The sequence below is a fragment of the Maniola hyperantus genome, chromosome 10, assembly GCF_902806685.2.
Source record: "Maniola hyperantus chromosome 10, iAphHyp1.2, whole genome shotgun sequence".
Taxonomy (NCBI): domain Eukaryota; kingdom Metazoa; phylum Arthropoda; class Insecta; order Lepidoptera; family Nymphalidae; genus Maniola; species Maniola hyperantus.
Window position 1 is genome coordinate 12,567,777 of NC_048545.1, and position 12,920 is coordinate 12,580,696.

At 40.2% G+C, this 12,920-nt stretch overlaps 1 protein-coding gene across 2 annotated transcripts in view; it reads left to right on the top strand.

The window, feature by feature from the left end:
* twin (CCR4-NOT transcription complex subunit 6-like twin) overlaps positions 1–12,920 on the top strand; it is a 291,402-nt gene that overhangs the window by 13,492 nt on the left and 264,990 nt on the right. The gene's annotated exons all lie outside the window — the stretch shown is intronic.

Here is a 12,920-nt window from a genome sequence, read left to right on the forward strand (position 1 = left end):
TTTCATTCAACCGTCATTATTGACGACATAATGACGGTTGCACGTTCACATTGCGTACGGAATCGTGTTTTTTCTCGATTCGTCAAAATATTCGAGTAAATGTTGACACTTGATTCGTGATCCAGAATTTGATCTTGGAGGAACCACCTGTGCGGGGTTAGCGGATCCGTTACAAAAATAAAGAAAAATACTTGTTAATGTTGTCGTATCCTTAGGTATGTTTAAAGGGTGGTTACGTTACGTTACCTACTTATTCGTTATTTTTCACAATTTTTTGATAATGTGAAAGCTTTTAGTTAAATGCCGTCAGTTAGAATCGCGAAAAATGACAATACGAAAAAAACGAATCGTCCTCGTGTGAATGAGCTTTTAGATGATAATCTAAATGGTGCAGACGTGTGACTTTACAGCACTTAAGTAATTAACACGAGTTAAAGAGATCAATAAGACGTAATTTTGTCACCAGCTGAAACTGATCCGTCCGTCTTCATCAGTACCCATATTATAAATGCGAAAGTGTGTTGGTTTATTGGTTAATTGGTTTGTCCTTTAATCACGTCGCTACGGATTGACTTGATTTTTTGCATGGGTATAGTTAAAGACCTGGAGAGTGAAATAGGCTACTTTTTATCCCGGAAAATCAAAGAGTTCCCATGGGATTTTTAAAAAACCTAATTCCGCGCGGACGAAGTCGCCGGCATCAAATAGTATGGATATAATTACTTGCACTGTAATTTTTTGCACTCACGATATTATGTTTGCCGGCTTGGGTACAGACCACAGCCACATACACTATGGAAAGTTGCCATAATAATTATTCTAAAGGGTTCGATTTGTGATCATTTCAAAAGGAGAAAAATTGATTCGCCCGCTCTTCGCACGGGTAGGCCCAATTATATCTTATTATATTACTTAAAAAAAGAAGTAGCTGATACGGTACATGCGCGTACACAGAAGAGCAGACCGAAAAGAACTTCCGGATTTGGGTCACATTTGTAGAGCGTTTAGCGAGATTTTAGCGTTGAAAGCGAGCAGAGTAAGTAAAAGAGATCTCTTCTATATTTTCGTGCGTTTCGCATCTTCATTCTAAAGGTATGATTCCGAACCACGCTGCACGCAGCAGTGCTGCCGCAACAGTGCTGTCGCGGCACTTCTATAAGCTTATATGAGATTACATTCCGAGCTAGGCAGCAATGTCGCGGCAGCAATGTAGCGGAACATTGCTGCTCAGCTTGGAATGTAATCTCATATAAGCTTATAAAGATTGGTTGGGGACCAGTAGTGCCGCAACAGCACTGTGACAGCTGGTGACAGCACTGTTGCGGCAGCACTGCTGCGTGCAGCGTGGTTCGGAATCGTACCTTTACTCATCTGCGAGCACACCTTTTATATGCCACTAGCTTATGCCTTCTTCGTCTTTCTTCTTCTTGACTTCGTCCGCGTGGACTACACAAATTTCAAACCCCTGTTTTACTCCTTTAGGTTAGGTATTGAATTTTTAAAAATCCATTATAGCGAATGTCTACGTCACAATAGCTATTCTGCATGCCAAACAGCCCGAGCCCCGAACTGTCCAATAGTTTGAGTTGTGCGTTGATAGACCTGTCAGTCAGCTGTTCCTTTTATATACATATATAGATTTGTATGGTATGGTGCTAATCGCTTAATGCACTAAATATAAATCATTTTATATGGCACACCTTGTCTAGCGTACTTGTATTTAAGTCCATTTCAGTGAGAGAAGGTCATATATAGTGTTTCGATTCGAGATTAATTGAAGGTCCAGGAACTACGCTCGTGTGATTGTGATCAAGGTTAATCGTTAAGTGAGGGTAATCAATAGATCACGGTCAAGAGCAGAGCCTGTCTTCTATATAAAGGGGTCAATTAAGATTCGCATCTGACAGCTCGTTCACTCACTCGCTCTAATTGAGCAGTTCGCACTCACGCGGTTTCAATTGAACGTGCTTTATCTGTATTGGAGTGAATATTACACTCCGGTACATCGCGTTTTATTCATAGACTAGCTTATTCCCGCGAGTTCGTCCGCGTGGTCTACACAAATTTCAAACCCCTGTTTTACCCCTTTAGTCAAAGTCAAATGATTTATTCAAAATAGGTAATAAATTACTCTTATTGATAGTTTGGTATGGTGTTAGATTTGTTAGATATAGTGGTGATAATTATAACGCAAACTTAAAACTAAAGCTACGGGATTGAATTTTCAAAAATCCTTACCGGATGTCTATGTCAAAGTATATAGTCTTCTTTTTTTTTCATATTTTCTTCGGAATAGTATTAAAAATCACGTCATGCAATGCCAGACACTAACAGCCGCACTCAGAGTCGCTAATCGTTACTTAAGATTGAGTTAAAACGAGACAGGTTTATGTGAGAGATATAGCTCTGTCTCGTTTTAACTAAACTTAAGTAACGATTAAGAAACTCTGAGTACGGCTGTTAGACATTATACTTTGGCATAAGATTTTTTACACCTTTATTACCTGTTATCTCGCAAAGCCACCATGATCCAAACTTCATAATAGCTGATCGTTTCTCCATGAGTTGGGAACAATAAGCAGATAAACTTTAAATTTTTATAAAATAACGAAGGTCTGGCTCGCGCTGGCTCTTAGTCCTTACAGGGCTGGAAAGGGCTTAAGCACCCGAAATTAAAAGAAGCAGCTTTAGATAGAGTATGTTTTTGTATGATGACCTTCAAACTTCGTTTCGGGGCATGATGATGATTATCGTAATGATAAATTAAAATACATAATTATGTAGAAGATATGCGCATCTACTTTTATTTAAGAGGTACCAAATAGCGCTAAATTACGGTAACCGTAAATAGTGAGTGCTGAATATGAGTAGACTAGAATATTTGATGTACTTTTTTAGATCAATGATTTTTAGGGTTCCGTACCTCAAAAGGAAAAACGGAACCTTTATAGGATCACTTTGTTGTCTGTCTGTCTGTATGTCTGTCTGTCAAGAAACCTACAGGGTACTTCCCGTTGACCTAGAATCATGAAATTTGGCAGGTAGGTAGATCTTATAGCTGACATTTGGGGAAAAATCTAAAAACCGCGAATTTAGGGTTAGATCACACAAATAAAATTAAATAGCGGTCATGAACTAATAATTAGTATTTTCAACTTTCGAAGTGAGTGACTATATCAAGTGGGGTATCATATGAAAGGTCTTCACCTGTACATTCTAAAACAGATTTTTATTTATTTTTATGCATCATAATTTTTGAATTATCGTGCAAAATGGTGAAAAAATACGACTGTAGTACGGAATCCTCATTGCGCGAGCCTGACTCACACTTGGCCGGTTTTTTACCGTAGAATTCTTTTATTTTGCGCTCATTGTTTTTTGTGATTTTGTGATCATGGTAGAAAGTAAGAATGTCTGTTGATTTTTGTTTTCGGTTCTCTTATAGCAATAATCTTGATCTATGTCGCTAGGAGTAAGAATTTTTCAATCTACTTTTGTGACGCTTGTTTTTTTATGTGAACTTTTTTATTCCATTACATAAGCTAGTTTTTCGGTAAAAGGACTTATTTTAATCTAAGGACTTTAATCGTCCTTTAAAATCCATATTGTTATGTATTTTGATTGTGTTAAAACTTCCCAAATGTGCATAAATCATTACATTGTAAATGAAAATTTACTTCATAACGTGAACCTAATAGAATAGATCATTGTAGCTTTACCTTGGGATGAATAATCTATTCTACGTGTGGGTTGTGTTTATATATCGATCGGATTATTCTTGGCCATGGCCACATTTAACACAATGGCCCTTTATACGTTCAAATCTTATTCGACAACAGTTTACGCATCAACACTCTTGCCCTTAATGACAATTCGACCCAAATATTATCACAATCGAAGGTCGTGAATGAAAGTCAGCGAATTCCGGTCGTTCCACTAAAATAATGTCGTGATTACACCCGACGTGACATGACAATAGTGTTGTTCAAATGGCTTACAGCTTACTAAAAAGAAGGAGAGATACGTATCGTTTCGACCAAGAAGCCGTATCACTCATTTAGTTCTTTGAGGCATTTACAGACTAATGGAAGACTTTTAAGCTGTGATAGACTAGGTTAAGACGTTCGCGTCCTAATCAGAGGTTGGGGGTTCGATACCGGGCATACTGCACACATTTCTAACTTTTCGGAGCTATGTGCATCTTAAGTAATTAAATATCACTTGCTTTAACTGTGAAGGGAAACATCGTGAGGAAAGCTGCATGCCTGAGAGTTCGCCATAATGTTCTCAAAGGCGTGTGAAGTCTGCCAATCTGAACTTAGACTATGGCCAAAAACAAGGGTTTTCGGCCATAGTCCAAGTAATGTGAAGGCACATTCTGAGAGGAGACCCTGCTCTGTAGTGAGCCGACGATGTGTTGATGATGATGGAAGATTTCTAACATCTTGCTGTACCAAGAACCGATCGACAGCCGTTGATACTTCGCTGGTTAACGTGATACTAGTGGCTCCGAAGTCCTACAGCCTTATCCGAACGCACGGACGTCAAAAGTTCGAACTTAAATAGATTATCTCTTTATTGCAATAGAGTAGTGAAAGGGACACTGATTGTCCTTTCAGGAGCTATAGCGTCGAAAAGCTAGTGCTCTATTGCACAACCCTCGCCAATGTTAACGGCCGCTCTGAATGTGGGCGCGTTTCGATGCGCAGAACGCAAATATCAGCTGGATATAGTTTCCGCAAACGCACTTACCGTGCGTAAATTCGGCTCGTTTATTGGTCGGTTGAACTCGCCGAGTGGTTAATAGCAAGCGTGAGGATTGTCGAAGATTATACGATTCCTTGGGTTAGGTCAGTTCCGGTATCCTAGTCCATCTTTGTAAGCTGTTTTTTGGTATTGATACGCTGAATTGGCAAGCTGTTTGGTGATTGCGCGAATGAAAGATGTATATCTATACTGTCTATAGTTCATTTCTATCTTTAGTTCGAGAACTACCTAAGCGTACATGACAATACTCGTAAATCCGCGGGAGATATGATTGTTTCACTCCATTACAATGGCGTTAGAAAGTGTGGGAAGACGTTTGTCTATATAATTGATTGTTTCAGACAGAGCCCGTTACCGCGGCTATTGGAGAAAACGTCCGTGGAAACGGCTTAGTTAAAGAGACGGACGTCAAATGTCTTGTGTTATTAGATCCATTGTACTTTTTGTTGGTATAGGTCAGTTTAGACTTTCCGGCATGCCTCTAACGGTGTTTGGGAGCACGTAGTGCCCCAGTGGTGGGTCTGCTGCGGCGGACATCCGCTGGCGTAGCAACAAGGCGTTGTTGGTCCCTTGTGCTCCGTCGCCGTCGTTAGCGGTGGGGTGGAACTTCGTGAGGTTTTTAGTCGGTAGGAGTCCGACAACCACTGTGCACCCTGGTGGCCGGTGGTATCCATGATGGATTTTCCTCACGAAAAAAAAAGGTCAGTTTAGACTTAGATCTAATCTCAGTAACGGGCGAATAGTTACTGAAAGATTACTATTAAGAGCATCTTAAATGTTTAGTATCACTACAAATGAAACGTAAGAAAACGAAGCAAGATAAGTACAGTACGCGGCAGAAAGTAATGTACATCGATCTTTAGAAGGAGATAACAGATTTGTAGAGCATTGTCTCTGTCGTATATTTTCGCAACTCTGCAAGGGGAAACCTCATGTTATAATAATACAAGCAGTCTTTAGCTAATTTTCAAAAAAAATTACAACATTATCCTTTGATACATATGTGTCAAAATACCAATTTACAACATTACACTTCTACCTATTGGTTGAAATACTATAACACACTAGATGACGCCTGTGTGCATTTAGTTTTTAAAATCTTGGATTTTACGGAATAATAGAGCACGTTTTATGTTTTCTCCAAGTCTTTAACGACATCTAGGCCAAAAATCACGATTTTTGATTGAGCAACGCGTTGCTTATTTGCGGTGTGATTGAAGGACAAACACCACTTGCATTTGTAATATTAATAGGATATTTTGAACGTCATCTCTTCGCCTACTCCTTACAAGGTTAAGTTGGATTTAGTTATATTTTTGTTGGCGATATTGAAAGGGGGTATTGTTCTTCAATGGGAAGTCGCTTTTCAATTGAAACTGTGACCGCAACGTAACGAGCGTACAATACTGCTCGACTCTGAATGCACTGGAGCCTAGTTAACCGATTATTGTCCAGTGTGCTTCCGTTGTATGAGTTTTGGAACCGTTTCATTCAAGCAGTGACCTAGGAGAAATCCGCGACTTCACCTTAACTTTTTGCTTGGATTTTTGCACACATGGTCCTCGTCTTCATGGTCTTAGAATGGGTTAGAATTGTCTAATATAGTTTATATTAGTTTGTATGGAGTAAAGCGCACTTGAGCGACGCTGCGTGACGTGGCGCCGCATATGAGTTGATATAAATTATGAAGCAAGGCGCTACTGTGTCGGGTCGCGTCGCGCAGCGCAGTGTAAGTACGTTTGGACCTTTAACTCGTTAGTCCAGGCCTTACGCTGTGCTTGCGAATACGCAGTTCATACTAATGCTTCCTTGGCGGCACGTCTTTGAAGGTTGGGTAGTAGCTAGCCACGGCCAAACCCACTGGACTAGACTGCAATTTTAGCTAATGTTAAAATAATGATTCAGTCGTAAGATGGAAGCAAATTGCTTGCGCAAATGCAGAAGTGATATGGCAATTTTTATTAAACCCATACTCAGTTTTGACGCGTCATCGTACCGGATCGCTAAATTGCTTTGCGGAACTGCTTTTCCGGTAGGGCTATTCGTATTATCTAGCCACGATCGGAGTGGGCAGTGGAAACTGGAAATTCACTGCCCTGGGATAGAATAGGCTATAGAACTAGTTTCTAAGACTCCCGTGTTAGGAGCGAGGGCCTTGTTCTATAGGGATGCTTGCTTCTCTTATTACGCACTGCGTCGCTGGTGACCGTCACATACTGCACTTGCGTGTATAGTACCTACGCGATAAATGGCAATTGAGGTGGAAACGCCCCGCACACCCGCACAGCCCCCGCGCTAATCCGGTGCGGGCGAGCGCGGGTGTCGTGCGGGGCGTCCTCCCGCCTCACACCCCGATTGAAATCTCGACCTCACACGTATTATAGGTACGATTGTGGTCGCCGGTGGCCCGGGGCGCCTCGGTGACCCGCAAGTCGCCGCTGCTTTTACGCACTGTTGACTGGTCGCCGGCGACTAGCCGACACTCAACAGTGCGTATCAGACTATAGGCAGGGTGAAGAGTAAGGAAACTCGGTTTTGATCCTACCTACCTAGTCGTTTCATAGACTACCTAGCGTCAAATGTAGGCAACATTTGACGCCTGCCAGTGTAGGTGAAGCCTCTACGTTTTGTTACAAGTTTTCTCGTGCTATACCACAATGATACCTCAAAAACGAGTACTGCGCAGTTTCAAGTTTCGAGATTTGTAATGAATCTGATTAAAGTTGATTCGAAAAGAGAAAGAACCAGAACCAGCAGAGTTTTTTGCCTTTTAATGCGTTAAAATTCATGCCGTGTAATCAGTATTAGATCGCACGTCCGACCTACAAACGCGTTGAATAAATTATTGGCTCGATTTTGACTGGTCATCGATTCGAATGACAATGCCATCGCCGCGGCGGCATCAGTATAGTTAGGGAGCTGATGGTAGAAACTTTATCTGTAGTTCGTGTGCCAGAAGTTAAAGTCAATAAATTACTTCATCATCATCATCATCATGAGTAACCCATACCGGCTTACTCCAGAGAACGGGTCTCCTCTTAAAGTGAGAAAGGTTTTCATAGCCATAGTCTACTACGCTAGCCGAGTGCGGATTGGCAGACTTCACAAACATTAGGTATGGAGAATTGATTAAATCCCTCATGAGGTTTTCCTTCACCGTTAAAGCAAGTAATATTTAATACTAGGTGATGCCCGCGACTTCGTACGCATGGATTTTGGTTTTTTAAAAGTTTCGTGGGAACTCTTTGCTTTTACGGGTTAAAAAGTATGCCTATGTCTTTCCTCGAGATGTAAGCTAACTCTGTACCAAATTTCATCAAAATCGGTGAAATTGTTGGGCCGTGAAAAGCTGACAGACAGACAGACTCACTTTCATATATTATTAGTATGGATTTAAAGCCTAAAGGAGCAGACTGAAATCCGAAAAGTTTGACCGGTTCAAACTTTGCAACGTTCAACACTATCGTCGTACCTACTCCTAGCACAAGCTTTACGCTTGTTAGAGTAGTAGGGGAAATATTAGTCATTAAAAAAAATTAAAATGCACATAACTCCGAAATTGAACCTCTCTCTCTCCCCTAAAATGCGGCCGAGCGCGACGTCTTAATCACTAGCACCGGGTCTATCAATCTCATGAAGGTGCTAATAAAATTTATTCGCGTATTTACCAGTTGCCACCAACTCCCTGGCTACATCGGTAGTCCGATCGGTGAAAGTGTACGCGAAAGTGAAGGCGGAACCGAGCCGACCGAGTGACGTCACGCGCGATTTGCGCAAGAGCGTACGCCGTTGCGAAATGTTATCCGTTTCTCGTATTGTTTGTCGGTGATGTGTTGATTTTGTTGTTCGATGATTCAATCGATAACATTTTATTAGGTATTCGATGACACGATTGAATCTTGATACAACTCTCTTATTCCAAAAATAGCCAGGTAAAGATATATTTTCTATGTTCTTGGTTAGAGAGCGATTGAGAGCCAAAATATTTCTCTGTGCTTTTCTTGATTGCATCGTGACTTGATTTTTTTCTACCGAATCATTTAGAGATAGATACATGACATTCTCCTATATGAATATTGGCTGGATATAGGAAAGGCTTAGCTGAAATTCTCTATGCATGGAACGGCTTAATTCAACCGTTTTTACCATAATTTACTGGTTTCCAATGTTTACACGTGTTGATTCTATTATTCGATGATTCAATCGATAACATTTTATTATTCGATGACATGATTGAACCGTGATACGACTGTCTTATTCCGAAGTGAGCTATGCAGTAACTCCAAAATTATTGGTAGTCTTCAAATCAAGAGTGAATAGTCATCATCTAGGCAAGCACGTAATATTTTAAGCTGTATCATCACTTGCCAGCAAGTCTGAATGCAGCCAAGCGCTATAGTCCATAAATTAAAAAAAGTCATATAGAAAAAGTCGTTAATTCAAACTTTTCTTTACCGATAAAGGTTTTAATCCATAAAGCAAAATAAGAAGAAGAAGATGGCTTTAATGAGGCTAAAGTTTGTAACCGCATCACGATCGCTGAATACAACCGCAGAAAAAGAAATCTTGCTTGTTAAGCTTTTCTAGGGTTCCATACCCGAAGGGTGCCAACGGGAATCTATTACTAAGCCTCCGCTGCCTGTTCGTCCGTCTGTCTGTCAGCGCGCTGTATCTCGTGAACATGTAATGGGTAGAGTTGAAATTTTTACAGAATGTGTAATGTAAAATGCCCGCCATGAAAATTAAAAAGGTTTATTTCTTGTACTATTGTGCGGACTACGGAACCCTTTGTGTGCGAGTCCGACTCGCACGTGACCGATTTTTATTCGCAAGTGAGGTCACATTTTAATAAGCGCATTTAAATTCAAATTAACGAAACTCGGCATGGGTCCTAAAAAGGAATGGAAATGCGCGTGCGACTTTTTGTCACACGAGTAAACGATTAAATTGTTTCGTAATAACCGCTTCGGAAGACTTGAATTTTGTATAACTTACTCATCTTTATACTTACTCGAATCTATATTAATATTATAAAGAGGTAAAGTTTGTTTTTAGGGGGTAATCTTTGGAACTAATTAACCGATTTTGACAATGCTTTTACCAGTAGAATGCTACATTATTCCTGAGTGACAAGGGCTATCTTTTATTTCAAAAAAATTAAAGATCCTTAGGAAAATTGTTATTAGCTACAATTGCGAAGCCGGGGCGGGTCGCTAGTTACTACATAAAACGAAATAGGTAATGAAGAAAAGAAAATTCTCTATGTTTAACGAAGTTCTACTATTGTTTAGAAAAATTGGTAGTATTTTATGATCCTACCAAGTATAATAAAATAGAACGTTTTTTTTCAGGGCGGCCAGACAAAGTCAATAAAAAAAAACCAATGTCATATTAAAAATTAAAATATTCCTTTCTAGAAGTTCGTGTTATTCGTTCAGCATTTTTTTGTTTAAGACCGAGTAGATTGAACAAATTCTTGTGACAGAATGATTTAAAAGCATTGAACTGTATTACTAAAAGCAAATGTAGAAACGTAAATAAAAAATACGCTTCGGTTTGGCGAGGACTTTTTTGCGACATTTGCTTCGATTGCTGCGAATATACTTTATTAGGTTTCTGCCTTGCAATATGATCAAACATGATCGTGACATTGCGTGCTTCGGGTTATATCGCGGTAATCGGCTTTACCCTAAGGCTAGACGCACATTGACTTCTATTGCCTGAGCAATTTGTTACTGTACCGCTAAGGAACATTAAAAATGCAGTCGTGTCTAAATATACATATAAAAGCACAGACTGACTGATCTATCAACGCACAGATCAAATTACTAAACGGGTAAGACATCCGCTAAGAAACGATTTTTGAAAATTCAACTCCTAAGGGGATAAAATAGGAGTTTGAAATTAGTATAGTCCATGCGAACGAAGTAGCATAACGCGGGAATAAGCTAGCCTTATATAAAATTTGTTAGAATATGTGTGTCTATCCTTGTAACAAAACGTCGAGGCTAAATCTACACTGGCTGGCGCAAATGTATAGAACGCAGAAGCTTGAAATGGCAATCGGGGAGGGAACGCCACGCACACCCGCACAGCCCCCGCGCTTACCTGGTGCGGGGGAGCGCCTCATACCCCGATTGCCATTTCGACCTGCCGCGGACTATAAGTAGGCTATTAAAAGGCCAGGTATCTTTGATTTCACATCACCCCTAGCCTATCCCCTAGCTATTATTTGACAGATGTCGATTTCGGAACAAACCGAGAGTTTACTCACTCTAGTTCACTCTGCCTACAGTGACTAATTTAGTTCAATGGTTGATCGCTTCAACGACTGTTCAAGCGATTGTGCGTAAACGATAGTAGCTTGGTGCGAGGCCAGCCTAACTACGAAGGGCGGACGGTAGATGCAAGGGCGGGACGACCTTGCCCCGACGGGACGCAGTCTGGAGGTCGGCGATGTATCCCTTCCAGCGGTGTCATTGTTTGTTCATACAGTTTTAATTTTATCTCTTTGTTTTGACCCTTGCTGGAATTTGCACTTTGTGATTACACGGTTTCGTTTGGCGAAAGATAAAGTTACGTTTTTTTTTATTACCAACATAAAGAATGTTTAACAAATCCAATTTAGACACAGCAAAAAACCACGAAGGTTCAAAAAGTGTGTCATTCCGTCTACTTCTTAATCTGTATATATAAAAAGAAAAGGTGACTGACTGACTGACTGACTGATCTATCAACGCACAGCTGAAACTACTGGACGGATTGGGCTGAAATTTGGCATGCAGATAGCTATTATGACGTAGGCATCCGCTAAGAAAGGATTTTTGGAAATTCAACCCCTAAGGGGGTGAAATAGGGGTTTGAAATTTGTGTAGTCCACGCAGACGAAGTCGCGGGCATAAGCTAGTACATAATAATAGTGCTTCTATTTACATTGTTTATAGAAGCACTTATTTGCACGTCTTTGAATATGTTGATGCCTATGCGAATGTGAACCGGCTGTAAGTATCTTACAGTACGCGGCAGAAAATAATGTACATCGGCCTTTAGAATGACATTTCGGCTTTGTAGAGAGTTGTGCGTGTCACTCATATGGCGTTTTGTCGGTCCCAACGACATGGACAATGCTCTACAAAACCGCTATCTCCTTCTAAAGGTCGATGTACATTATTTTCTGCCGCGTACTGTACCTATTGTTATCGGTAAAAATAATATAGTTTTACCGCTCATTAAGAATGAAACCGTAACAGCCTCTCGAAAAACTCTGGGATTCGATGAATGGAAATAATCCGCTATTGTCTGTTACGTGAATCGACTTGTTAACTGAATATCCTTTCAGTATTCTGTTTAGTTAGAAAGGGATAATCCGTTTGAACGTTAACGTTTACTGGGCTTTCGAAGGGCGGACGGACGTTCTGTCCTAAGTCTAAAGGTCACTTTTACTTAAGTATTTCTTTCATAAAGTTACAGAGTATTTTCTTTATAAAAACTCTGTTGACATTGTAATTATGTTGACTTAACTCTTAAAGTTAGTATGTATATTAATAAATAATAATTATAATATGTATTCGATAATTTAATGTTAATAACTCTCAATAATGAAAAACGCCCAGAGGAGCCGATTTAAAACTTGATTATTTAGCCAATTCACTTTAAAACCCCCAACCCCCTGAATTGGAGGCGGACGTTCTAACCACTGAGCTATTACGGCTTTACGGTAACTCTTTTAGTAAAAGTTAAATGATACTTAGTATTTTTAATAAGTTTGCTGAGGACACCTTATTCTGAAAATTTCAGCTTTCTAGCGTCATCCAGACCGAAGCTATGACTGCTCGAAAATACGACGAACCGCTTCGAGAAAAGGTACGTAGTGCCCCGTCCTTTAGTTTGGCTCGTCTTGGCGGGGGCACTGCCGTGCCCCCTGATCAAAGAGAAAACTTTCTGGTAACGCATCGCGGTGAAACGTACCTGTTACCCAAATTCTAATCTTTACGATTTGAAAGTCATCCAAAGCTGCTCAGATCAGCGCGTGTCAATCAACATATCATTAATGTTGTGCTACTGTATAAACAGATCACAGGTTATGTTTTTTTTGTATATTTATATACAACGCTGATAACTAGCCGTGATAGCCTAGTGGTTACAACGTCCAC